Consider the following 10,417-nt stretch of genomic DNA (forward strand, 5'->3'; position numbering starts at 1 on the left):
CAAAATGTAGTCCATTATTTTTGCTTTGTCCCTTCATTTCTTCTGAAGCAGGATGGCACAAAAGTACCTCTGATGCAGCTAGTGTGTTTATTGAATTAGACTTTTGCTGAATAACTTCAACTACATGTTTTCACATGTTCTACAACTAATCATTTTAATATTTATTGCAATACCTCTAAGGACGTGGGTACATGGTCATTATTTTAAATTTAATGAGAAGTACATTGCTGTAACAGCTATAACATTTTTAATGTGTGCATTTAAAACACTTCTCATTTCACTGCTCTTTGATATTGTTCAGACCCTTGCCTGGCTTCATTATCTCAAACAGCATCCCAGCCCTCGCCTTGCCACAGTTATTATTCTTTATTACTCTTTTACTTTCTGACAATTAAAATTGTGTGATGATATAAACCCCCAAGTTAAAAATCATGTAGTATGTGTTCTTTGCAACTGTCTTATCAGGACTAGGCAGTGCAGGCATTTGGGAGCAAATTTTATGACATAACAAAAAGAACTGCATCCAATTAATTAAATTGTTGGCAGGGAGGACAATCTTCAAAACGTCGTTGGATAACATCGGTAATGGCTCATCAGTGACCCGGAGCAACAACATGGTAGAAAAGCTAATGCCTTTCTGGAGATGCTTTTTATCAAAGTAGGTCACCCTGGGCATACTACAGGTATTCTGCATAAAGTAATAGAGTTAATAATTGCAGCCTGAGAAATCATAGCATAGGCAAAGTTTCAAGTAACTTAGAATCGACAAGTATTTTTTATCATACTGGGTTAACTTACAGTCTGATCGAGACTGCAGACCAATACATAAGCAACATGCTGTAGCCTGTGGAGATGGGTAACAACTTAAGGAGAATCTTGAACAACTGATAGCATAAAATGTGTTTCCTGATTAAGATTTAAAAGAGGAAGGGAATTGTAGTTAAGTGAAATCCTGTCCTTCACTAAATTAATGACAATCTAGCACTTACAATATTTGTCCTATTGAATCACATCATGTGATTGATTTGATCATTATCACCGATTATCATGTCCCCTAAGTGGGGTTGCCATGGGGATGAGGAAAGGTTTTAGAGGTCACCTTCCCCCCAAACTCCTCCATTGGATTCACCAACAGGAATATCCTGTTAGACTGATTGGGCCAGGTTTTCATTTCGGGGTACAGACCCCATATTTGGGATAATCTCTGGGCCCCTACCCCGCATCTTAACTACCTATTATGCACAGTGCAATTTTTGAATGAAAGGCCAATTAGCAGTCAGAAATCTCACTGGTCATCCAATTAAGGATCATGGCTGATCTGATTGCAACTTCTACTCCACATTTCCAGCTACCCTGATAACCTTTCATCCTGTTGCTTATCAAAAACTCCTCTGTCTTAAATATTCATAGAGTCTGCTTCCACCACCTTTTGAGGAAAAGAGTTCCAAAGACTCACAACCATCAGAGAAAAACATTCTCCTCATCTCTGTCCTAAATAGGCAACCCCTTATTTTTAAACAGTGGCCCGTAGTACGAGAACAAAAATAAAAATACCTGGAAAAACTCAGCAGGTCTGGCAGCATCTGTGGAGAGGAACATAGTTAACGTTTCGAGTCTGTATGATTCTTCAACAGAACTAAGTAAAAATAGAAAAGAGGTGAAATATAAGCTTGCTAAAGGGGCGGTGGGGGGGTGTTGATGGGACTAGTACTAGGTTCTCCCACAAGAGGAAATATCCTCTCTATATCGACCCTATCAAGACCCCTCAAGATCTTATATGTTTCAATCAAGTTGCCTCTTATTCTTCTAAACTTTAGTAGATACAAGCCTAGCCTGTCCAACGTTTCCTTATACGACAACACACCCAATTCAGCTATTAGTTTAGTAAGTCTTCTCTGTACTGCTTCCAGTGCATTTACACCCTCCCTTAAATAAGGAGACCAGTGCTGTACACAGTGCTCCAGATGTGGTTTCACCAATGCCCTGTATAACTAAAGCATAACCTCCCTACTTTTGTATTCAATTCTCCTCGCAATAAATTATAACATTCTATTAGCTTTCCTAATTACTTGCTGTACCTGCACAGTAGCCTTTTGTGATCCATGCACTAGGACACCTAGATCCCTCTGAATCCCAGAGCTCTGCAATCTCACAACATTTAGATGATATGCTTCTTTTTTATTTTTCCTGCCAAAATGGACAATTTCACACTTTTCCACATTTTACTCCATTTGCCAGGTCCTTGCCCTCTCACTTAACTTATCTATATCCCTTTGCAGCTTCCTTGTGACCTCTTCACATCTTACTATCATCCCTATCTTTGTGTTATCAGAAAATTTAGCAGCCATACCTTCATTCGAGTCATTTAAGTCATTGCAGTCATCCAAGTCAAGGAAGCAATATGGCCAGTCATGCCTGTGTTGCTTCTTTAGTCATTCTATCCAATTAGCCCCACTCCCTTGCTGTTTCCCCTAGCCCTTCAAGCTTTTCCCTTCAATTGTTTATCCAATTCTCCTTTGAATGTCACTACTGAATCTGTTTTCACTATCCCATCAGGCAGAGCATTCCTGATCATACAAATTGCTGTGTCAAATAAAAAGTCTCTTCATGTTGCCTCATTTCTTTAAATAAATGTGCTTTGGTTACTTACCCTTGTGCCAATGTATCCTTACTGAATCAAAACGCTTTATGACTTTGAATACCTCAATCAAATCTCCTCTTAATCCTTTCTGCTCTCAGAGGAGAAAAACCTTAGCGTCTCCACTTTTTTCACACAACTGAAGCCCCTCAGCCCTAATACCATTCCAGTAAATCTCTTCTGCACCCTCTCCAAGGCCTGGATATGTCATGCTCAGAATTGATCACAATATTCCAGCTGAGGCCCAACTGGTGTTTTATAAAAGTTTGGCTTAACGTCCTTGCTTCGGTAATCAATGGGAGGAATTTAATAAGAGGTGCGCAGGTCCCGATGGCACAAACAGACATGGGTACCATTTCTGCTTGCGTGTCGGGAGCCAGTGCATACGAAATTCAAATTTGCAAGGCCAGCAGCAGGCATGTGAGACATGTGTGATAAGGTGGCGAGAGTGGGAATCCATTGGTGGATCCTGCCATCAGGTCACAATTCAGGAGTTCTGGGTAGGCCATAAAAGAGCCACCTGGACAAAGAGGAAGGCTCAGCATCAAAGCCACAACATTCATGTTCACCTCCTTTTGTTCAGTACTCTGATCCATTTGTTGTTGCATCGCCTCATCACTCCCAGTGCCCCCCTTAAACTTCTCACCTCCTCCACATCCAAGCCCCTGCAATGGCACCTTGGAGATGTCTGAGCAAAGACAGAGGCTAGCCCTAAGGTTTCGTGACACATCCCCTACAGATTCTCCTCCAGGCCTCGGGGAGCAGTGGGAGGTGCTTTTTCCCACAAATGGCAACAAAGGACCCTCTTGATGAACCAATGGTGACTTGGACGAAGATTGCAGAGGAGGTGAGCAACATTGGGTCCACCAAAGATCCTGGGTCCAGTGCAGGAAAAGGGTTAATGACATGCTCCGATCTGCCAGGGTAAGTGGCACAGTCGCATGTTACTAATAGGTCATCAAGTAAAACGTCTGTACGAGTGGGCAGCAGGGCCAAAGCTTCTGACAGTTTGGCTTGAGTGAGTGCTTGGATACAATGCAGCACTGAAGGGCCAGTATGTGTACTGCGGATGCATGCAGACAAGGGGGTTAGGTGTCATTGATATGTCCCTAAATCTGCACATGTCATGCAGGAGAAGCAGAACCAAAGCTCCAAGGAGAGGGCAAGGACCAGGGGGGGAGTGCCTGATGTGGAGATGCTTATCCCTGCCAAGGGAGAGGCACTACAGATTGCAGGAGAGGACGGAGGCTGAGCGATCGTTGACTGTGAGACTGGACATGCCAGACATCAGAGTAAGAGTGCATTCATCCTAGTGCTGGTGTATGGGCCCTTGGAGGCACGTGAAGAAATGTGAGGAACTCATAGATTGTGCTGATCCTTAATGTGGTTCTTCTTGTTTTCCCCTACAGGTCCTCTTGATATCAAGCCCAGGCCACAGCCACTGCAGGAGACCTAAGACTCCATCTCTGGGGATGATGAGCCCTCTAATCCAGAGGATGCACCATCACCTGCCTCTTTCTCATCCTCAACCAGCATAGTGACACCCACACAGATCGTGGAGGGTTTGTGCTCAGAATTGGGAGCACAAGGTTAACACAATACACACATCCCAGCAGCTGAGGGTCCCCTGACACTCGGAGGACTGCTGGGGACCAGGCCCCTGCCGAGACCCATTCTAATGATGGGCTTCTGGTTGCAGCCACAAGAAGCCTGGTGGACATGCAGCAAAAGGTAGGGGAACATATGATGGAGATGCCAAGGGTTATGTGCAGCTTTGCACGGATGATGGAGGAGTTCATGCAAGTCATGAGTTCTGCCATGTCTCAGGTATGTGAGCATATGGCTTCCTTGATGGAGAGGTCGGTGACCACCATGGAGGGCCAGATCCAACATATGCACTCTGACCTGCATCCCCTCAGTCTGGGCATGGGCTCCATATGACCGTGGTTAGACGAGAGATGGACGAGGCACATGATCCTCCTTCCAGGTGTCCCTTCTCCGCGGGAGACAGCGGGGTGCCATCATGCACAGAAAGGAGGAAGAAGTGTGTGTCTGTTGCCCTGCGGGCTTCCTCTCAGGATACTCTGAGGGTGAGCAGCTTCTCCTCAGCCCCTCAGTCATTGACCCCATTGCCTCCAGTAGGGAAGGCTGAGTAGGATGCTCCTCCACCCCCAATAGGCCACAGCTCTCAAGGTCTCGAACTGCCAGAGGATGCCCACCATTGTCACTGCAGGAAATGGGGTAGTGCACTGAGTAGACCGCCTCAACCTCAGTTTCTGACGTCAGGGTTGCACCAAGGATTAGTGGCCGTTAAGGGAAAACTTAAGAATATACGAGAGCAGAAAGAAGGTACCCGTGTTTTGCAAATGTTTACTTTGTCACATGTAAATTTTGCATATTATATTGCTTTCACTGTATCCATGTGTGCATCATCACCATTTGTTGGGACCAGCTTACACTGCACGCATTGATGACGGCAGGGGAGTTAGGCACAGTTCCTTTATTGTGGGGGAAATGATAATGAGTGTTTGTGTTCAGTCTTTACTGGCTGTTCACGTTAGTGTCCAGGTTTGTACTCGCCAGTCTGTGGGAAATGGATTCCCAGGAGGAAAAACAGCTCGGACCAGTGCTCTTATTTCCCAGTTTTTACTGGTGCTCCATTTTAAGGTTTACAAGACCAGTTCGGACCAGTATTCTTATTTCCCAGTTTTTACTGTTTTTTTTGCTCTGGGGATAGCCCTCCCTTATATGCTGAGTTGAGGAGATTCTCTGAGATTACTTTCAATGAGGTCAATTAAACTGTTGTAGGTGTATTCAAAGCCCTGTAGTGATGGTGCAGAATCTGAATTCTTGGTCATGGTTTGCTGATTGATGGACATCCAAGTGCAAAGGAAATGTCCTCAGGGCCAGTATTCACTCGTGAGTGTGTGAGACAATGCTCTGCTCCATTTGCTCAGGTGGCAAAGGACGCAGGTTCAGAGGTAGTTCTGGGAAGGAGGCTGATAGATACCCAAACAGGTAATGGAGTTCTGGCGATGAGGCCATGGTCATGCAGGTGCCACAATCCTGGATGAATCGGGTGTATATTAGGTATCCCCAGCATCCATTAAATGAGATGCACATTCATGGTCTCTTCCTCGGGCTCATCCAATTCATCCTCATCTGAGGAGGAGTACTATTCCTCCTTCTCAAACTGTAGAAATGGTTCTCCGCATTGCATGGCCATATCAATGTGCACAGAAGACCGTGACAAATCATAATACCCTCTGTGGTGCATACTGCAGAGCCACTCTGGAACAGCCAAGGCAGCAGATGTGTGTTTTCAGCAAGCCAATGGTCTATTCAATGATGGCTCTGCGGAGGTGTGAGCAGCAATTTAGCACTCTTCAGCTGCACTGTGGGGATGCCCCACTGGTGTCACCAACCAGGTCTTGAGAGGATAGCCCATATTACCCAGGATCTATCTGTTAATCTGGATTGAGACCTCAAAAAGTCTGGGAGTTGCGCATTGCGCAAAATGTATGAGCTATGAGAGGCCCCTGGGAAGCGAGCACAGACGTGTTATTCTTTGCCTGTAGTCACATACCAGTTGCACATTCAAGGAGTGAAAGCCCTTGGATTCACATATGCCATGGGGCTGGTCCCAGGGAGCTCTAATGGTCACATGAGTGCAATCGATGACCCCTGGCAATTGAGGGAAATGATTGATGGCTCCAAAGCCCAATGCCTTTGCTGCCTGGCTGTGCTCACCTATGGGGAATTTAATGAGTTCATTTAGACGATGGGAGAAGGCATTGGTTACCTCCTTTATGCACCTGCATGTGGCAGCCTGTGGTGACACATGTTGCCGTGGAGTCCTGGAAACAGCAGCTAGTGAAAAAATTGAACGCTGCAGTCACCATGCTGACCACTGGCATGGGGTTCTGCCAAATCCACATGGCTGAAGGTTTTGCGATAGGATGCCAAATATCCCGGGACACCCACAGCCATCTCTGGCATTGCCTCTCCGATGTTTGCAGGTAGTTAGTTCTTATGCTGAAGACGTGGTGTCATGCCAGTGCCCGTCTTCCATGATTCCTTCCCAGGCTGCCTGCCTCCTGACCAGCCTCCCCCTCTGGTGTTTCCTGCTGCTGGCCTTGTGGCCTTTGTTGTTGGCAGATGAAACCCTCTTTTGTCATATCCTCTCCTCTGAAGTTGCGAGAATATTGGGTGTATCAGAGCCATAGTGAATCCACCAAGTTGACTATGTGAAGAAGGTAGACCATGATATGAGCACCCCTGTGCACATGGCTTTCATTCATACAATTGCTGAGCAATGCGATTTTCAAATCCACCCATGGGCCACACTCCAAACCCCTCCCACCCCACACTGGTCTCCACGCACTTGAACCAGCTGACACCGTACACCCCCATCTCTGAATCACTCTTCTCCCTCCTGTCCCTCCATCCAAGCTGCCATTCTCCTGCTCCCTTCCCCTGTGCCCCAGATTTCAACAAAGAAAACCACTCAACTCAGGCACAACTAGACAAACTTGACTGGTACCTTTAACCAAATGTGAAACTGGTGCCATGAGTTTCACAAGTATCCCTGACTTAATTTTGAAATATAGAAACATAGAAAATAGGAGCAGGAGTAGGCCATTCGGCCCTTCGAGCCTGCTCCACCATTCATTATGATCATGGCTGGATTGGAGGTAGGATTTAATTTGAAGAAGTTTAAACACGATGAGTATTCATGGCATGCAACTGTTTTGAAAATAGGAACCCACCACAGAACAGCATGAGGCCCGACCCATCACTGCAACACCACCAACTTAATCTCTACATCTCAACCCGCCATTGAAAAAGCAAAATTTTACATCACGTCCAATTAATTCCCCCGACCCGCCACTTTTCCTATTCCCAGGGGCTGCATTAAATTCTGCCCATTGCCTTAATTACCAACCAAGCCAAAGGATCCCATATGCTTTTTTCAGAAACAACTTTCTTCCTGTTTCTACATCTCTGTAATATTTACCATTCAGTTTATATTGTCTCTCCTCATTCTCCCTATCAAAAGATATTACTTCACACATCCCTGCATTAAATCTCACCTGCCCGTTTTACCAGTCTGTCTATGTCCTCCTGAAGTCTGTCATTAACTTACTCACCGTTTATTAAATTTCTGAGTTTCATATCATATGTAAATTTTGAAGATGTGCCCTGTATACCCAAGTTCAGGTCATTCATATCTAATAAAAAGAGCAGTGGTCCTAATACCAACCCAGGGAACACCACAGTTTATTTGTCTCCAGTCTGAGAAACACCGGCTCAGCACCCTGATCTGCTTTCTGCCTCCTTAGCAAATTTTGTATTCATGCTGCCACTGTCCCTTCATTTCTATGGCTTTTAATTTTGTGAACAATTGTATTACATGGTACTTTGTCAAATGACCTTTGAAAGTCCATACAAACAACATCAACATATTACCCTCATCAATGCTTTCCATTACCCCATCAAAGAACTCAATGAAGTTAGTCAAACATGATTTGCTTTAAACAAATTTGTGCAAATGTTTATTTATTATCTCATAAATTTTGTCCCAGATTATTGATATTCTTTCCCCTGCCCTCCCATCAAGTCTCTATTCACCTGTATCTCTAGCTCCTCTGATGCACTCCACCACTTTAATAATTTCAGATTCTTTAGCCCCATTCATCTTCTTCTCACTGAGGATCCACAGTTCCTCTACCTCTGCATTTCTCACTATGAATGTGTTCCTTGAAAAGCACACCCTCAATTATCAATCCATCAACAACTACCAGTTAAACTTCTCACCTTAAACAACTTGTTGATAACTCCATTCATTTCCTCCAGATAGGGCCATCTAATGGGTCTAACTATAAATGTCTTTTTGTCAGCTATATTGAAAACTCTAATTTCAAATGTGACTCAAACCGTCTCCTAGAGCTGTCCTTCCATCATGTTGTTGACTATGTGGACAAAGCATCTTACTCTCCATCCATTTTTCACCTTCACATGATCCATCTCAGATTCCTTTCTTCCCTTTTGAACTTCTTTTTTTTCCTTCTTCACTGATTGGTTTTCTACTGACATTTAATAGAATTCCACCTACTCCCACAATAACCTGGAGTTTGCCTCTTCCCAAGCTACATCCTGTAAAAACGACATCCCTTTCTCCCAGTTTCTGCACCTACAATGGATCCTCCATGGCGGCTCTACACCAGAGCCCCTGAAATTTCCTCTTTCCTCTTCAGCTTAGCATTCCCCATTCTCCACTATTGTCTACTGCAAGCCTACCTTCACCAGCCAATATACATATTGGGATTTGTATAGCTCCACTCGCTATAAAATTGGGCCATTTGAGCAATCTTGTAAATAGGATTCTAGCCATTTTCTCACCTTGCAAGCTTGACACATAAATAGAGCACATCAAAGCTATCCTACAGGACAACAGCTACGCTGATCAGATCATTTATCACTGTGTATCAGACCAACTCAAAAATGGGCCAAAGACCACCATTTTCAGACCTGAAAAGTGCCTGGTCTATCTCAAATTACCCTGGTAAGGCAAAGTGTCTCAAAAATTTGAAGAACAGGTTAAGGAAAACATTTCATGCTGCTACTATGCAGTGGCTATGTGAGTGATACTTTCCATTAACAGGTTGCTGCCAGTGCTTTGCCAGGTGCAGAGGACGCATGTCCCAGCAATTGGGTCATTGAATCATACAGCACGTTCCTCCGGTTGTTTGTAGTATGCAGAATACAGACCACGCTAAACCAACCTGTGCTTTCAAATTCCAAAACAAAACATCTACTATTAGTTGTGATTCCGCAATTGGACAGCACTTGCTGAACAATTCTCAGTGTGCTAATAGTTACACTAACAACCATTTAAGATAATCAGTTAAGCTCATCACATGGTTCAATTATGCTTGCTAGAAGCAACACACATTCATACGCAGGGACTCTTTCTCTGCAAACAAAATGAATACGTTTGAGCCTTGTGGTCTTTTTTAATTACCCAGAGGCTTGGAGAGGCCATAGTCTCCCTTTTTTTTCCGGGGAAAAGCCTCAGCCAATCAGAGTGGACTTGCCAACCATTCAGCACCCTTTTCTCCTGTAATATAAACTTGTGATTGTTTGAAATTAGAGTACGGGGAAAAGTACGTTAGAAGTGTACAGAGCTATAATGAATACTAAGGTAACTAAATGAGACCAAGAAGAAGGCAACTGAGGAAAGAAGGCAATGATTACAGGTGGCAATTCACCAAGAACATTCCCAGTTGTGAAGCCAGGGGAAGACAAAATTGGCTAATACCTTAACAGGCAACTGCAAGTTGAATATCACGTATACTTGCCACAAAAGAATATTTGGGAACATAACGGCGGTACTTTAAGGGCAGACTGTAAACTAAACTTTGCTAAAGCTATACTATAACCATGAGATATTAAAAATAACTGTGCCATATTGTTACTAAACAATATCAAGCTAGTGCTGGGATATTGTGATATATAAAAGTTTCTTTGATTATGGCAATTCAGACTCTGTTCATGAATTGTAAATATTCAATTCCTGTGTTGTTAACATTTAGGGCTAAATTTGGTGATCATTTTAATTTTCAAGAAAATTGTACAAAGTAATTTTAGCTATTCCCTTTCTATTTCTGTTCTTATCACTTTGACTCTGGCCAGTAGGAGTTATATTTCACTTAGCAACATGCTTCAGTCCTGTTGTGACTGATGATTTTTGGTTGACTACTAATATCATTTGACTTG

The sequence above is a fragment of the Cetorhinus maximus genome, chromosome 10 (genome assembly GCF_964194155.1).
Source record: "Cetorhinus maximus chromosome 10, sCetMax3.hap1.1, whole genome shotgun sequence".
NCBI lineage: Eukaryota > Metazoa > Chordata > Chondrichthyes > Lamniformes > Cetorhinidae > Cetorhinus > Cetorhinus maximus.